Below are 18,685 nucleotides of genomic sequence, written 5' to 3'. Positions count from 1 at the left end.
AGTCTTTGGCAATCCCCAAGAGTCCCGGTGAGTTGACTCTATTGGTCTTTCTGTTGAGTTGCTCATATCAACTGGGCATCAATTCTTCACCTGTTTTTTATTTTTTTTAAAGACTCCCCAAGCTCCAGCAAATGTTTGGTGGTGAATCTTTACACTTCTTTCTCTCAGCTGTTGGGTGGAGTCACTCAGAGGACAGTTATGCTAGGAATCTGTCTGTAAGCATGATAGAGTATCTTTAATGTGTCAGGGATCAGTGCTTGCCCACGGGGTAGGTCTCAATCTGTGCTAATCATTGGTTGAATGTTCCTTCCATGTCTGCTGTATCTATCTTTGTCTCTGAAGATGTTGTAGGCTGTGTTCATGTTGGATTGAAGGTTCTGTGGGTGTTTTTTTTTCCTTGTCACACCACTGGGTGTCATGCCTGTCTACAGAAGTGGCATATTAAGGATCTGTATCCCCAGTGCTAGAGTCACATCAATAGAACCCTGGGGATTTGCCTTTCCCAGGTCTCTGGCACTTCCTAGAGATGCCCACCCAACACTTGTGTTTTCCATTCCCTTTTCCATGGATTCGCTATACCTAATTCCTCCAAACCCACTATACCTAATTCCTGCAAAACCACTATACCTATTTCCTCTTACCCATTACTTTCTCTACTTCCCGTCCCATTCAGTTTCCTTCCTCCCTGCATCCACCACAATATCTATTCTGCTAAATGCATTTTAACACAATATTTAGGAAAAAACACTGAGTAAGTATAGAAAGTATCCCATAAGTATTTGCGGTGGATGTTTAGGCAAGTTATGCACATATTAAATTTTATAGAGGTCAAAATTACTACATATATTGTTAGAAGAGATATTGTCTTCATTACATTTACCATGAAGGAAAAGCATTTATATATTCTATTAAGTTATACAAGGGAAACTGTTAAAAGAGTTATACACACCACACAACTTTATTACTTTTAATGCTCTCTTTATTGCAAATATTTACACAATGAAAAGTACAAAGGCTGAAACTCATGGGAGTGTACTTTGTTTCAAAGTTAAAGTTTATATATACAAGTTAATGACAACAGTCATCTCAGACTCAGAGGCGATAAATACATCAGGGAGTTCTCTATTACTTTACCTGTCTTCTTTCCTTTATTCCTGATGAAGACTCATGTCATTTGCAGCCCCTATTGTGAGAGATGGATCATAAAATGCCTGAGAGTCTACAACCCAGAATCCATCTATAGGAAAGAAAAAAAGACAACATCTCCAAATGATACACGCAATCAAAACTTTCTTGTAGATCTTAATACTTGAAACAAAATGCAAAGATAAAACCCATTTCCGAGGATATTACAATATACAGGAAATGATAGCTGTAGGAAGCATTCTCAGGGGATTTTAAACATTTGTACCTAAGAATGAAACTGCCTCCATGAAGTTGAAAATTTATTTCTTTGGGAAGAAAGTCAGTTTGCCTCTTAAAAGTTGTGCCATCTGTCCATCACTAGAGCAATGGCCATGCTTTATGAATGTGAACAAATAAACACATACCAGTTTTCACTTCTTCAAACAATTTCAAGAAGAACCTGAGAGAGAATGTATAATGCTTTAGAGATACAATACAGGAATTTAAATTAGCCAGCAAAAATATGTTGTTAAAATTTTCTGCCTTCTATTAATAATTTTGACTATTCTTGCTTTGAATAAAAAGATGGCTATGTAACGTCTACCAATCCCCAAAGCCTGAAACATTGTGAAAACTGTCTTACTCCTCCATAATTTGGTGTCACTCTCATGTAGAGGACCAAGGAACTTTCTGTACTTTAATATATTTGATCCTGGGAGCATGCAAATAAATCTTTCAGTTCCAAGAACAAAGACATGGCCATCCAATGTGACCCATTTGAAACAAAATCTTTCTTCCTAACGTCAATGAACTTTAGCACACTGGTAACAATGCAGAGAGCAATATGATGGAATAATCCTGTAATAATAATAATAATAATAATAATAATAATAATAATAATAATAATAATAATAATGGAATAATCCCCTCAAGGGATCACGGAATAAGGATAGTAAATGTTGAGATGTGTTTTTCAAGTGATATTGTATCCAAGAAAGCAAGTTTCAATAGGACAGACTCCTCACACATGAAAATTACTCAACCTGTCATGGCTTCACAGAGAGAGTTGAGAACCAGAGTGGTCTTTTAGGACAAGAGAAACATTCGCCAACCTCCTTAATATAAAAGCAATCCAGACAGTCTGTGTGAGGATGGTTAGCTTATGCATGACGGACACACACACACACACACACACACACACACACAAACACACACACACACATGTAACGCACACAGATACACAGAGAAACACAGTAAAAGACATAGACAGACAAACTGACATACACACAGACACAGACAGACACAGACTAACACACAGACACAGACACACACACACATACACAAGCACACAGACACATACTCATATACACACATAGAGAGACACAAAAACACATACAGACACACACAGAGACACACACACATACACACACATATACACAAATACAGACACACAGACGATAACCAATATACAGATACACACACACACACACACAAACACACATACAAACAAACACACACACAGACATACACTCATCTCTTGTCTCCTTCCTAGAGTGTCCAGGTGCACAACAGGTGTGAAAGGATGGAGTGGACCCAGGAAACATTCAGCCAGCAGAAGATTGGTCTGCGTGAAAGTGAATTATGGTTTCTTCCAAGGATTTCAGTGTCACAGCTCTGTTAGAAGGTATTCAGGGACACACTATCATTGTTTGTATAATTTCTCAGGGTGAACAACGGCTAACCAAACCTTAGAGTGCAGGAAGGGTTTTCCTGTGCATTTACATCAGTTGCAGGTTTAAGGTACCAGGAAGCCCTCATTTGCTATATCTTTATAATCTCTTTCCCAGCATCAGTCTGTTGTTCAGGGATCTCCATTTTACCTCCTCAGAAATTGACTCCACTGAATGTGCCCCATCCCCGACCCTGAAGTCCTACTTGCTCGATTTCAAAGGATTGCAGGTTCGTACTCTGCATTCTCTGTCAGATTAAATCCTCAGGAACGTGGCCCTCTAGACACCATGAATTAATCAGTGTTTTCATCGAGTTTCCACATTAACTCGTATGTTCCCTATTTCTGGCTGTTTCTCTCTGCACCGCGCTATCCCTCCATCTTCCCCGCTGACCCTCCGCTTCTGTCCTCAGTCGCCCTCACTCACTCACAGAATCTGTTCAACTTTTCCTTTCAGATAGGTCTATGCTTTTCCCCTCACGGGCCTTCTCCTTTCCTTTGTTCTCTCTGCCTTTGTGGATTGTAGATATAATATGATTAATCGCACAGCTGATACTATGCATAGGTAAAGGCCTTCCATGTTTGTGTCTCTAGGTCTCAGTTCCCTCTTGGGCTGATTTTTTTTTCTAGTTTCATCTATTTTTCTCTTAAGCTTCATGATATCATGCCTCGACCACTATGATGTCATTCATCCACCCCTATGATATCATGCCCCAAACCTATGATGTCATGCCCCACCCCCATGATGCCATGCCCCCGTCCCCATGATGTCATGCCTTTGCCCCTTGCTAAAGTGTTTGTACATATTCACCAGGTAACATTCTTAATGCTGCCCTGTCAACCACACTCCTCCAGGCTCCCACCATTTATAGTACCTCCTCCTATCCTCTCCCATTCTACACTGAATGAGCAGAGGACCACTCTGGGTACATCCCCTCCTCGGGCACATCAAGTCTGTGCAAGACTAGATTCATTGTCTCCCAGCAGGTCCTGAAAACGCAGCCCGGGTAGGAGAACAGGATCCACAGACAGGCAACGGGTTTAGTGAACCCACGTGGTGACCATTGTGCTTCTCTACCTCTCTCAGTCCTTCCTTCAGTTCTTCAGTGAGACTCACTGAGCTCCATCTGATATTTGACCGTGCGCGTCTGCTTCAGTGTCAGTCGTCCCTTGGTGGAGCCTCGCAGAGGAAAATAAACATAAAATGCAAACATAAGAAAGGACCATTAATAATGTCAGTGTTTGTGGTTTGCTCATAGGATAAGTCTCACATCCGGCCACTTATCCTTTGGCCATTCCCTCATTTCCTCTTCCATCTCTGTCCTTGTGTTTCCTATAGAGGGGGCAATTTCTGGGTCAAAATTTTGGGGCTGGGTTTGGGTCCTTATCCTTCCACCTTGGGTCCTCTGTGGCTACAGAAAGTGACCATTTCAGTATCTGTATCCCCACTGTTACGAGTCTCAGCTAAAGTCACCCTCATGGACACCAGTGTAGCCTCACCCATCCCAGATTGCTGGTAAATCATAGATATAGCACCCACCCTGGACTGTCACTGATTTCAGTTTATTCTCTTGGCCCTCTTTCCCTCTTGCTCGTCTCTCCCAAGAAATGATTCTCAAACCACATTTCCCTTCCCATCCCCTTAGGCACCCAATCCTTTCCTTCCATCTGCCTCCTCTAATTAGTTTATTCCTTCTTCTGAGTGAAATTCAAGCATTTTTCTTTGCCCTTTCTCCTTGTTTATCCTCTTTGGTTCCGTAAATCTTAGTGTCGGAGGAAGAATGAAGAGGATGAAGAGATACAAAATGGGGAGGAAGCTGGCCTTCTATCTTGGTATAAAAAACAGGGAAGAAATACATGGTCCTTTGGAAAACTCAGTTAGTCCTTGGTAGGGTTTGAGTGGTATCGCTGAAGAGATAGCCTTGATCTGAGCATTCTACATAAGGGACTAAGGAACTGTGAGGCTCTCAGAAGCAAATGAACTTCCCTGTTCTTATGGTTCCTGGAAATTAGAGAGTTTATATCCTTCATTCCTTTATTCCAAAACCCAAGTGTTGTGAAGGGCACGGTTGTTTTCCTGAGAGGTCATGACCTTTACTCTTCTTTTCTTTTTTTTTCTTTTCTTTTTTTCTTTTTTTTTCTTTTTTTTTTAACTTGACTATTTCTTATATACATTTCGATTGTTATTCCCTTTTCCGGTTTCCGGCAAACATCCCCCTAACCCCTCTCCCTCCCCTTCTTTTTGGGTGTTCCCCTCCCCATCCTTCCTCCATTGCAGCCCTCTCCCCAACAATCTAGTTCACTGGGGGATCAATCTAAGCAGGACCCGGGGCTTCCTCTCTTTTTTTCATGAAGAAAAGGTCCTAAGGAAGAAGGGAAAAACAAGTATTGTGTCCCTAACTCACGGTAAACTCCTCCATGCTTTGGATACCTATAGTGAAGTTTGGGTCTGACACTGATATTTGAGAGAGAGAAGTGATTCTAGTGGAGACTTCAATAACTCAGTCGTTCCACTACTATTACTCTGACTACCACTTCAGATTTCCGAGATGTTTCTATATATACATTTTGAATATTATTTCCCTTCCCAGTTTCCTGCACATAAGATTGCTAACTTTTCCATTTCCTTCTACTCTAACCAACCTTTCTGCTTCATGATATTGCCTTTAACTGGGAGACAAACTAAGAATGACAAGAGCTTCTCTTTCCAATGTTGCCGAAAAAAGCCATCCTCTGCAACATATGCATTTGTATCCATAAGTCAGTCCATGTACTTTCTATGTACATTGGTCTAGTATTAAAAAGATCTGGTTCACTGGCATCGTTGTTCTTATGGGGTTGAAAGCACCTTCAGCTCTTCTAATCCTTTTTCAAAATTTACCAACAAGAGGTCCGTTTTCAGATCACTGGTTTGCTACTAGCATTCACTTCTGTATTTGACATGCTGTATCTGTGTCTCTCAGTAAATATCTGTACCCAGTTCCTTGCAGAATGTATTTCCTACCTTCATCAATCTTATCTAGGTTTTTTGTCTGATGTATACATATGTACTTTGGTGCCTCTTAAACCTATGAAGTTAATTGGAAAGTTAACATGGATTCTGAACAACTATGTCAAGAATATAGAATTCAAAAATGACAATTTCAAAGAGACTCCCCCTGTTTTTATGAACCTACTGAAGTAAACTTTATTTTTTCTCCTTTTTTCGGAGCTGGGGACTGAACCCAGGGCCTTGTATTGCTAGGCAAGCGCTCTACCACTGATCTAAATCCCCAACACTGAAGTAGACGTATAACTGGTCCTCAAGCCATCCTTTTCCCTGCACATCATATGGTATCTTACGTTTGGCCTGAAGAAAGAATCATGTAAATCATCCTAAACCCTCATGTCTGGCCATGGGAACATTGGAAGCTAGATAGGGTAGTACAGATATCAAATGGGACAGGAAACAGAATTCAATAGTCCATGTTGTCCTTTGCTTTCCTGATGTCTGGTAATTTTTCGACAAAATAAGAATTTGGGAGATTAGCATTTAAGGTAAGTACACAGAATGTACACTATTATAGTTACTCTATAGCTGGGCCCCATTTGTGACCATATCATTGCAGAAAATGGTATTGGAAACAGATTTTTTGTGTGTATTGAGAAATATTTACAAAGTCCCCTAACAAGGAATTTACAATAAGAAATTGAAATACAGGATATTTAAGTTCTTTTTTTTCCAGAGCTGGTAAGAGCACCAGTGGAAGGGGAAGCCCTGGGTCCTGCTAAGATTGAACCCCCAGTGAACTAGATTGTTGGGGTGATGGCGGCAATGGGGTGAGGATGGGAAGGGGAGCACCCATTAAGAAGGGTAGGGGGGAGGGGGATGTTACCCGGAAACCGGGAAAGGGACTAACACTGGAAATGTATACAAGAAATACTCAAGTTAATAAAAAAAAAGAAATTGAAATACAATATTCATTCAATTTTACGTCTGTAGGGAAAATACTGGTCATTGGGAAACAGAGAAACCTAGAAAATTCAACTGTATGTCACAAGAATGAACCTAGGAATAAAAATATTATCTAGGAGAATCTCCTACTCTCCATGTTCCTAAATCTTTTTCAATCATGTCAAGCGCCACAGCATGTAACCACTAGTGAATCAGCGAGAACCACTAGTGAATTAGAGAGAAGGAATATATAATGGTTTCCACTGTGTCACAGGAGACATACCTTTAAAGTGCAAACTTGAATCTTGTCAATGTAAGGAAAGTTGTTCATCAGGTAGTCCATGAGAGTTTTCAGTGACATCATCATTAGGCATCATGACCTTCATTCTTTTTGTCAAGTATAAAAGGTCCTAAGGAAGAAGTGAAAAAGAAGTATCTAGCTCTGAGTAAACTCCTCCATGCTTTGGATACCTATAATGCAGTTTGTGTCTGACACTGATATCTGGGAAAGGGAAGTACTTGTAGTTGAGACTTCATCATCTCAGTCTTTCCACTTGTATTATTCTGAATAACACTTCAGATTTCTGCATGAATATGTCTTACTTGGCAACTCTCTTTCTTTTATATCATTCTTTTTTTATTTTTTACCAAAATTTGATTTTTTAACTGAATGTTTCTATACTTACTTTTAAAATATTATTTCTTTTCCCAGTTTCCTGCCCATAAGGTTACTACGCATTCCATTTCCTTCTTTCAAATCAGCCTTTCTGCCGCAATGCATTCCCTTGAACTGGGAGACAAAGTATTGAGTACAAGGGCTTCTCTTTCCAATGTTGCCCAAAATGGCCATCTTCTGCCACATATGCATTTGAAGGCATAGGTTAGTCCATGTACTTTCTTTTTATATTGGTCTATTGTGAGAAAGCGCTGGTTCACTGGCATTGTTGTTTTCTAGTGTTGAAAGCACCTTCAGCTTTTCGAATCTTTTCAAAATGTACCAACAAGAGGTCCGTTTTCAAATCTCTGGTTTGGTCCCAGCATTCTCTTCTGTATTTGACATGCTGTATCTGTGTCTCTCAGTAAATATTTATATCTGGCTCCTGGCAGAATGCACTTCTTACCTTCATCATTCCTATCTAGTTTGGTTGTCTGATGAGTACAAATATAGATTTGGTGCGTCTTACACCTCTTTCGTCCAGTGGAATGTTCACATGGATTTTGCCCAACTATGTCAAGAATGTAGAACTAAAAAATGCCAATGCAAATAGACTCCGCCCTGTTTTTATGAACCTATTGAAGTAGTCGTATAACTGGTCCTCAAGCCATTCTTCTTCCTGCCCATCATCTGGTATCTTAATTTTGGTTTTAATAAAGAATCATGGTAAAACATCCTAAACCCTCAAGTCTGACCATGGGAACACTGGAAGACAGATCGCGTAGTACTGATATCAAATGGGACTAGATAACCAAATCCAATAACCCATGATGTCCTTTGCTTTCCTGATGTCTGGTAATTTTTTGTTAAAATAAGGATTTAGGAGTTTATCATTTGAAGGATGTACACAGTATTTAAACTGTTATGCTCACTCTATAGCTGGGCACCCTTTGTGACCAAAATCATTGCAGAAAATGGAATTGGAAAACAGAATTATCGAGTACACATTGAGGAATATTTACAATATCCCCTGTCAAGGAATTAACCATAAGGAATTGAAATACAATATTCATTCAATTAAAGGTCTGTAGGGAAAATACTGGCCTTTGGCAGACAGAGAAAACAGAGAAAATTGAACTGTATATCACAGGAATGAAACTGGGAATAAAAATATTATCTAGAATTATCTCCTACACTCCATGTTCCTAAATCTTTTCTACCCATGCCAAGTCCCTGTCTAATTTTCTCCATTGAAAGCATGTAACCACTAGTGAAGCAGAGAGAAGTCTCTAGCTTTAGAGAGATGGGTTATGTATAGGTTTTTATTGTGTAACAGGAGACATACCAGGAAAGTGCAAACTCGAATCTGGTCAATGTAAGGAAAGGTGTTCAGCAGGTAGGCTATTGCAATTCTCACTGATATCATCATTAGGCCTTCCCTGAAAAAGCTCTTTTATCCTGCTTAGGCCTAGCTTCTTTTGTGATGTCACGAGTGTTGTCCTGACTGCAATTGAATTGATGATATTCCTTCAGTACCTCTAGGGTTTACTAATTCGCTCCAAATTCAGAGTAAAGAGCCATTTGCAAGGGAGAACAAAGAGGAAGATGATATCAGAGATGGGGAGGAGGAAGCTGCCCTTCTGTCTTTGTATAAAAAATGTAAGAAATATGTGGTCTATAGGGAAGATCGGTGAGTCCTGCGCAGGTGTTTAGTGGATTCGCTGAAGAGATATCCTTGACCTGAGCCTTCCACATATGGGTATTAGTAGTTGGGAGCTTCTCAGAAGCATCTTGACTTCCCTGCTTGTTATGGTTCCTGGAATCAGAGAGTTTATACCATTAATTTCTTACAAAATTCAAGAGTTAGGAAGGGAATAGTTGTTTACCTGAGTGCTCATGACACTTATTCTTTTTGTCACAGATGAAAAAGTTTCTAAGGAAGAGGGAAATGCAGGTATTGTGTCCTCAGCTCACAGTAAATTACTCCATGATTTGGATTCATTTAGTGCAGTTTGTGTCTGACCCTGTTATCTGGGAGAGAGAAGTGATCCTATTCGCCACTTCATTGTCCCCGTCTTTTCACTAGTATTTCTCTGCCTACCATTCCCTGTCAATGACTTTTTAGATTTCTGAGTCAATAGGTGTTATTAGTTGATTGTACTCTTTTCTTTAATTTCTTTCATTTTTTTATTTTTTACCATATTTTATTCCTTATTATTAATTGGATATTTCTATATTGAAATGTTATTTCGTTTCCCAGTTTCCTGCCCATAAGATCCCTAACCATGCTCCTGCTCTTGTTCTATTATGCCCCAAACTGCCCCTTTACGTTCCAATGAACTGTGAGTCTAACCCAGGGAGAACAAATGGGTTGTCCTTCCATTGATGCTTAAGGAGGACTTAACCAGCCATAGTTGTGTCTGTGTACCTACATTGAATATTGGTTTAGTACCAGAGAGCACTGATTCATTTGCATTGTTGTTCATATGAGGTTAAAGCCCCTTCACCTCTTGTAATACTTCCCCAAAATCTACCAACAAGAGGTCCATTTTAAGTTCACTGGTTTGCCACTAGCACTCATTTATGAATTTTTTCTAAGGAAAGATCTATATCTGGTTACTGACAGAATGCACTTCTTAGCTTCATCAATATTATCAAGTTTTTGTGGCATTCATATATATATATATATATATATATATATATATATATATATATATATATATATATATATATATATATATAGTTCGATGGCTCCTGCAGTGAGGAAGTAAGGACGAATTTTAACATGGATTCTGCTCAACTAGGTCAAGAATGTAGAAGCCGGGTAGGAGATTTGGCTCAGTGGAAGAGCGCTTGTCTAGTAAGCCCAAGGACCTGTGTTCGGTCCCCAGCTCTGAAAGAAAAAAAAAAGAATGTAGAAAACACAAATGAAAATGGCAAATAGAGTCCCTCCTTTTCTTATGAAACTACTGAAGTACAGTGTTCCCTGGACTTCAGTCATTCTTCTCCCTGCCCATCCTCCTGAATCTTCTGTTTGGCCTGAAGAATGAATCATGGAAAAGCATCCAAAACCCTCAAATCTGTCACTGGGACACTGGAAGGTTGATACTGTAGTACTGATATCAAAAAGGTCTAGAGAAACAAATTTGTTACTCCATGTGGTCCTAGGATTTACTGATGTCTGAAAAATTTTTGAAATAAATAAGGATTTGGGAGTTTACTATTTGAAGTAGGTACACAATATTTACACTGTTTTACTCACTCTGTACCTATGCTCCTTTTTTTGCAAAAATCATTGCAAAAATTGAATTGGAAAACAATTTTTGAGTACACATTCAGGAATATATATTTCCCCTCTCAAGGAATGTAGAAAAAATATTAATACAATATTTCATCAATTGAAGGTCTGTAGGGAAAATATTTGCCTTAGAGAAACAGAGAAAACCTGGGAAATTGAAGTGTATGTCACAGGAATGGACCTGGGAATAAAATTATTATCCAAAGAATCTCCTCTTCTCCATGTTCCTAGACCTTTTCTCCCCATTCCAAGTCCCTGACTAACTTTCTCCATTCAGACAATTTAACCACTAATGAAGCAAAGAGAAGTATCTAGCTTTAGAGAGATGTAGTAAGTAAAGTTTCCCACTGTGTCTCAGGAGAAACTCCTTGAAAAGCCACTTTTGAATCTTTTCAATGTAAGGAAAGCTGTTTAGCAGGTAGGCAATGCAGCTCTAAGTGACATCACCATTAGGCCATGCCTGAAAAATCTCTTCTATCCTGGAGATCCCTATATTCTTCTGTGATGTCACAAGTGTTGTTGTGTCTGCAACTGCCTCTCAGATATTCCTTCAGTACCTCTAGGGTTTACTAATTGGTCTCTAATTCAGAGTCAATAATCATTTGGGAGTGAGAAGAAAGAGGGTAAAAAGAACAGTGATGGGGAGAAAGAAGTTCGCCTTCTGTATTTGTCTAAAAAAGGAAGAAACACTTGGTCCATTGGAAAGATCAGTGTTTCCTGGTTAGGGGTTGAGTGGGTTTGCTGAAGAGATATCCTCTATCTCAGCCGTCAACGTATAGGACTTAAGAACTGAGAGTCTCCCAGAAAAATCTGGACTTCCCTGCTCCTTGAAATCAGAGAGTTTGTATCATTAATTTCTTTATTCCAAAAGCCAGGTATTGGAAAGGGCCCAGTTGTTTCCTGAGAGCTCATGGCTTTTATAACTTTTCCGAGAAGAGAAAGGTCCTAAGTAAGGAGGGAAAGACAAGTATTGTGTCCTCAGCTCAGAGGACACTCGTCCTTGCTTTGGATTCTTATAGTGCAGTATGTGTTTGACAGTGATATCTGGGAGAGAGAAGTGCTTCTATTTGAGACTTCACCATCTCAGTCTTTCAACTAGTATTACTCTGACTACCATTCCCTGAAAGTTACCCTTTAGATTTCTGAGTCAATAGGTGTGATTTGCTTGCAGTTACCTTTTCTTTTTCTCTCTCTTTTTATTTTTAGCAATATTTATTGCTTTTCTAATTGGATATTTTTATATTTACATTTCAAATATTATTTCCCAGGTTCCTGTCCATGAGATTCCTAAGCAGTCCCACTAACCTACTTCTATAACCCCCGTTACTGCACGTTGACATTCCCTTGAACTTGTAGTCAAACCTAAGGAGGAGGAAGGGCTTCTCCTTCCATTGCGGCCCAACAAGGCCATCCTCTGCTACCTATGGAGTTGGAGCCATAGGTCTGTCCGTACACAGTCTTTGAATATTGGTTTAGTACCAGAAAGCTCTGCTTAGTTGAATTGTTGTTCTTATGGGGTTGAAAGTCCATTCAGTTCTTGTAATCTTTTCTAAACATCTACAAACATGAGGTCCATTTTCAGTTCTCTGGTTTTCCACTAGCACTCACTTCTGTATTTGACATGATCTAGCTGTGTCTCTCAGTAAAGATCTATGTCCAGTTGTTGGCAGCATTCTCTTCTTAGCTTCAACAATCCATCTAGTTTTGGTGCCGGATATATATATATATATATATATATATATATATATATATATATATATATATATATATATATATATATCTTTTGGTGGTTTCTACTACTAAGAATTTTGATGGAAGATATACTTAGATTCTGTGTAACTAGGTCAAGAATATAGGATTCACAAATGACAATGCCAAATAGACTCCCTCCTGTTCTTATAACCTACGGAAGTTGAGGTTTCACTGTACCTCAAGCCAATCTTCTTGCTGACCATTACCCAGAAACTGATGTTTGGCCTGAAGAAAGAATCGTGTTAATACATCCAAAACCCTCAAGTCTTGCCCTGGGACCACAGGCAGGTCAATATTAGAGAATTGATCTAAAAGAACTACAAAACCGCATTCTATAGTCCATGTTGTCCTTTGCTTAACTGATGTCTGGTAATTTATGGACAAAATAAGTATTTGGAAGTTCAACATTTGAAAAAGGTACACAATATTTACACTGTTATATTCACTCTATAACTGGGCCCAATTTGTAGCCAAATTTATTGCAAAAAATCGAATTGGAAAAATGAAAATTTTGAGTACACATGCAGGAACATATATAATGTCCCCTATCAATGAATGTAAAATCAAAAAATGTAGGACAATTTTCACTCAATTAAAGGTCTGTAGGGAAAATACTGGCACCTTGGAAACAGAGAACACCTTGGGAATTGAACTTTATGTCACGGGATTGGACCTGGGAATAAAATTAATCTCCAGAAGAATCTCCTTCTCTCTGAGTTCCTAGATCTTTCTAAGCCCTTGACTAGCTTTCTCCATTCAGATCATGTAACCACTAATGAAGCAGAGAGAAGTCTGTAACTTTAAAGAGATGTAGCAAATAAAAGTTTCTACTGTGTCACAGGAGACACGCCCGGAAAGGACACCCTTGAATCTGGTCAATGTAAGGAAAGCTGTTCAGAAGGTAGCCATGTCAGTTCTAAGTGACATCATCATTAGGCAATGCCTGAAAAAGCTCTTGTATCCTGGAGAGCCCTAGCTTCTTCTGTGATGTCACAAGTGTCGTCTTGACAGCAAATGCCTCACAGATATTTATTCCTTATATCTATGGTTTGCTAATTGGCCTATAATTCAGAGTAAAGATCCATTTTGGAGGGAGAACAAATAGGATGAAGAGATCAGAGATGTGGAAAAGGAAGCTGACATTCTGTCTTGGTATAAAAGGAAAGAAGAAATATGTGGTTCTTGGGAAAACACCCTGGGAAGATGGCTTTAGTTCTTTTGTTCTCTAGGTGCACCAAGCTCTTGGAGAAATTGCTGAACATCCTAAAGACCTTTGGGCCGATGGTTAAGTTTCTAGATACCCCTTTTTAGATTTTGATGGTCCTGGGGATTGCATGACTGATGGTAAATGTTTCCCAGGAAGAGTTTGAGAGTCAGATTGATTTTTAGATGTTTTAGAAGACATGGAATTTTTCAGATATAAAATATTTTTCTGCATATCCATTAATAAAAAGGACACTAACTGGCAAGCCCCAACACAAGGAGGCAAGTAAAATCATAGTTAAGCAAGAAATTAATCTTTACAACAAAAGAAACAGAAGCACACAAGCATAAACTAACCTCCAATTATGAAAATAAGAGAAAGTGACCATCACTAATCCTTAATATCTCTCAACTTCAATGGACTCAATTCCCCACTAAAAAGACCCATGCTCTCTCTTCCACATGGAGGTAGTCTCTACAAGGTCCCTCTACACACTCCCGGCATTTTACTGAGTCCTGATAGTCTCATACCTCTCAGGTCTCTAGAATATTCTAGAGCCACCAACTACCTCCAACATTTTAGCTCCTGAGATTGCCTGTTTCCATTCATTCTGCTGAAAGTCAGGGTTTCAGTCTTACTCCCCGCCAATAACTGACCATGTTCCCATCTTTCCCTTACTGTCTCCTTTCTCACCAAGGTCCCTCACTCTTCCCTCCTGAGGTTCATTTCTTCACCCTCTCTAGTGGGATTGAGACTCCTCACTTTGGCTGTTCAGCTTGTTAAACTTTTATTTTTTCTTTTATAAATATTAGATATTTTTGTTTACATTTCAAATATTATTCACTTTCCCAGTTTTCCGGTCATAAGAGTCCAATCACTTTCCCCACCAGTTCTTCTATAAAGGTGTTCCCCCTCACCAACCACTCCCTTTCCCAGCACACCCTGACATTCCCCTACACTGGGGTACTAGCTTTGGTAGGTTAAGAGCTTCTCCTCCCATTGATGTCCAACAAGGCTACATATGCAGCTGCAGCCATAGTTCGGTCTATGTACAGTCTTTGAATATTGTTTTAGTACCAGAAAGCTATGGGTCATTGGTACTGTTGTTGTTATGGTATTGAAAGCCCATTCACTTCTGGTAATCCTTTCTCCAAATTTACTAACAATAGATTCGTTTACATTCCACTGGTCTGCCAATAACCTTCATTTCTATAATTGGCATGCTCTACCTGTGTCTCTCAGGAAAGATCTATATCTGTTTCCTGGCAGCATGCACTTCTTAGCATCATCAATCTTATGTAGTTTGTGGCAGATCTCTCTATCTATCTATCTATCTATCTATCTCTATCATATATATATATATACATATACATACTTATACATATATACATATACATACACACACATATATATATATATGTATATATGTATATATGTATTTATGTATATATTTGGTGGCTCCTACAGCTATGTGGTTAGTTGGAATTTTAGGATAGATTCTGTGCAACTAGTTCAAAAATGTAGAATTAGCAAAGGCCAATGCCAATCAGACTCCCTCCTGTTATTTTTGAAACTATTGAAGTTGAGGTATCTCTGGACATCAAGACATTCTTCTTCCTGCCCATCCTCCTGAGTCTTGTGTTTGGCCTGAATAAAGAATTATGGTAAAACCTCCAAAAACCTTAAGTTTGGCCCTGGGAACAGGAAGGTAGATATTATAGAACTGACATCTAATGGGACTAGACATCCACATTCTATAATCTATGATGTCCTTTTTGCTTTAATGCTGCCTCCTAATTTTTGGATAAAATAAGGATTTTGGACTTCATCATTTCAAGTAGGTATACAATATTTACACTGTTATATTCACTCTATATATTGGCATGCTTTGTTGCTTATTAATTGCAAAAATGGAATTGCAAAACAGAATTTTTGTGTACACAATCTGGAATATATATATATATATATATATATACATATATATATGTATATATATATATATATATATATATATATATATATATATATATATATATAAAGTCTCCTATAAGGAAAGTACAATACGAAAATGAAATACAATACTCAATCAATTAAAGGTCTGGAGGGAAAATACTGGCCTTTGGGAAACAAAGAAAACTTAGGAAATTGAAGTGTATGTCACAGGAATGGACCTTGGAATAGAATTATTATCCAGAATAAACTCCTCCACTCCATGTTTCTAGACCTTTTCTACCCATGCCAAATGCCTGATTAACTTTCTCCATTCAGAGCATGAAACCATTAATGAAGGAAAAAAACTCACTAGGTTTGGAGATGGAATACATAATGGTTTCCCCTGTGTTACAGGAGAGATACCTGGAAAAGGCACTCTCAAATCTGGTCAATGTAAGGAAATCTGTTCAGCAGGTAGGCCATGGCAGTTCTCAGAGACATCATCATTAGGACCTGCCTGAAAAATATCTTGCAACCTGGAGATCCCTATCTTCTTCTGTGTTGTCACAAGTGTTGTCGTGACTGCAATTGCCTCTCATATATTCCTTCAGTACCTCTAGTACTTACTAATTGGCCTCTAATTCAGAGTAAACAGCCATTTGGAAGGGAGAATAAAGGAGATGAAAAGATCAGATATGGGGAGAACGAAGGAAGCTGGCCATCTGTCTTGGTATAAAAAAGGAAGGAATACATGGTCCTCGGTATAGCTCAGTGAGTACTTGGTAGTGATTTAGTGGGAATGCTAAAGAGATAGCCTTTATCTGAGCCTCCCACCTATGGGAATCAGGAGATGGGATGCTCTCAGAAGAATCTGGACTTCCCTGATTTTATGGTTCCTGGAAATCAGAGAGTTTATATCATTAATTTCTTTATTCCAAAAGTCAAGTGTTGGGAAGGGCACAGTTGTTTTCCTGAGAGCTCATGACCTTTACTCTTTTTGATAAGAAGAAAAATGTCCTAAGGAAAAAGGGAGAGACAGGTATTGTGTCCCTAGCTCAGAGTAAATTCCTCCATGTTTTGGATATCTATAGTGCAGTCTGGGAAGCAGCAGTGCTATTAGTTGAGATTTCATCATCTCAGTCTTTACACTAATATTTCCACTGATTACCACTTTACTTCTCTGAGTCACTAGGTATGATTAGCTGTCAGTTTTCTCTTCGTTTATTCCTTTCATTTTTTTATGTTTTAGCTTTATTTGTATTGCTTTTTTTAACTTGATGTTTCTATATTAACATTTAATGTTATTTTGATTCCCATTTAACTGCCCATAAGATTCCTACCCATATCCTTCCCCTTCTTCTTTAACGCCTCTGACTGTGCATTCACATTCCCTTGAACTGGGAGACAAACCTAGAGTGGGCCAATAGCTTCTGCTTCCATTCGTGATGAACAAGGTCATCCTCTGCCACATGCAGTTTGAGCCATAGCTCTGTCCATCTACATTCATTGAATATTGTTCTAGTACCAGAAAGCTCTGGGTCATTGACATTGTTGTTCTTATGGGATTGAAAGCTCCTTCACCTCTTGAATTCCTTTCTCAAAATCTGCTAACAAGATGTCTGTTTCAGTTCAATGATTTGCCACTAGCATTAATTTCTGTTGTTGACATGATCTACCTGTGTCTCTCAGGAAATATCTTTATCAGGTTGCTGGCAGAAGGCACTTTTTAGCTACATCAATATTATCTAGTTTTGGTGGCTGATGTATATATATATATACTTTTGTGGCTCCTACAGCTATGTGGTTAGGTGGAATTGTGACATGGATTCTGAGCAAGTAGTTCAAGAATGTAGAGTTCAGAAATGACAGTGCCAAATAGACTCCCTCAAGTTATTATGAACCTATTGAAGTTGAGGTTTCACTGGTCCTCAAGCCATCCTTCTTTCTGCCCATCCTCCAATATCTTATGTTTGGCTTTCAGTGAGAATCATTGTAAAACATCCAACACTCAAGTCTAGAAATGGGAGCACAGGAAAGTAGATAGTATAGTACTGATATCAAATAGGACTAGAGAACTGAATTCTATAGTCATTATGTCATTTGCTTTGCTGAAAATAAAATTGGAAACAGAAGTTTTAAGTACACATACAGGAATATTATTAAAGTCTCTTATCATGGAATGGACAATGAGAAAGTGAAATACAATATTCATTCAATTAAGGTCTGTAGGCAATATACTGGCCTTTGGAAATAGAGGAAACCTGGGATATTGAACTCTATGTCACAGGAATGAACCTGGAAATAAAATATTATCTATAAGAATCTCCTTCACTCTTTGTTGCTAAATCTTTTCTAGCCATGCTAAACCCCTAACTAACTTTGTCCATTGAGAGCAGGTAACCCCTAATGAAACAAAGAGAAGTCTCTACCTTTAGAGAGATTTAGTATGTAAAGGTTTCCACTCTTAAACAGGAGACTCTTCTGAAAGTGTCACCCTCAAATCTGGTCAATGTAAGGAAATCTGTACAGCAGGTAGTCTACGGCAGTTCTCAGTGACATCATCATTAGGCCCTCCCTGAAAAATCTCTTGTATCCTGGAACCCGAGCTTCTTCTGTGATGTCACAAGTGTTGTCCTGACTGCAACTGACTCTCAGATATCCCTTCAGTACATCTAGGGTTTATTAATTGTCCTTTAATGCATTGTATACAGCAATTTGGGAGGGAGAAACAGAGGATGAAGTGATCAGACATGGGGAATATGAAGCTGGCTTTCTGTCTTGGTATAAAAAGGGAAGAAATACGTGGTCAGTGGGAAAGGTCCTTGAGTCTTGGGTAGAGGTCGAGTAGGTTCACTGAAGATATAGCCTTGATCTGAGATTTCCACATATGGAATCAGGAGCTGGGAGTCTCTCAGAAGCATCTGACATGCTTCTCAGAAGATCTGAAAATTAACTTGTTATTTTTCTTGGAAGTCAGATACTTTATATAATTCATTTCTTTATCCCAAAACCCAGGTGTTGGGAAGGGCACTATAATTTTTCCTGAGAGATCATAG

The 18,685-nt window shown here is 38.8% G+C and overlaps 1 long non-coding RNA gene across 1 annotated transcript; it reads right to left on the bottom strand.

Moving 5' to 3' along the window:
• Positions 1-1,454: 1,454 nt before the first annotated feature.
• LOC134484311 (uncharacterized) lies at positions 1,455-18,191 on the bottom strand. Its single transcript, XR_010061714.1, has 4 exons — positions 18,059-18,191; positions 7,072-7,198; positions 3,933-4,034; positions 1,455-1,585 (listed from the first exon to the last, which is right to left on the bottom strand). It is a non-coding gene; the product is annotated as an uncharacterized LOC134484311 (long non-coding RNA).
• Between the last annotated feature and the right edge of the window lie 494 nt (positions 18,192-18,685).

Source organism: Rattus norvegicus, chromosome Y, assembly GCF_036323735.1.
Source record: "Rattus norvegicus strain BN/NHsdMcwi chromosome Y, GRCr8, whole genome shotgun sequence".
Lineage (NCBI taxonomy): Eukaryota > Metazoa > Chordata > Mammalia > Rodentia > Muridae > Rattus > Rattus norvegicus.
This window is presented reverse-complemented; position numbering and strand designations above follow the sequence as displayed.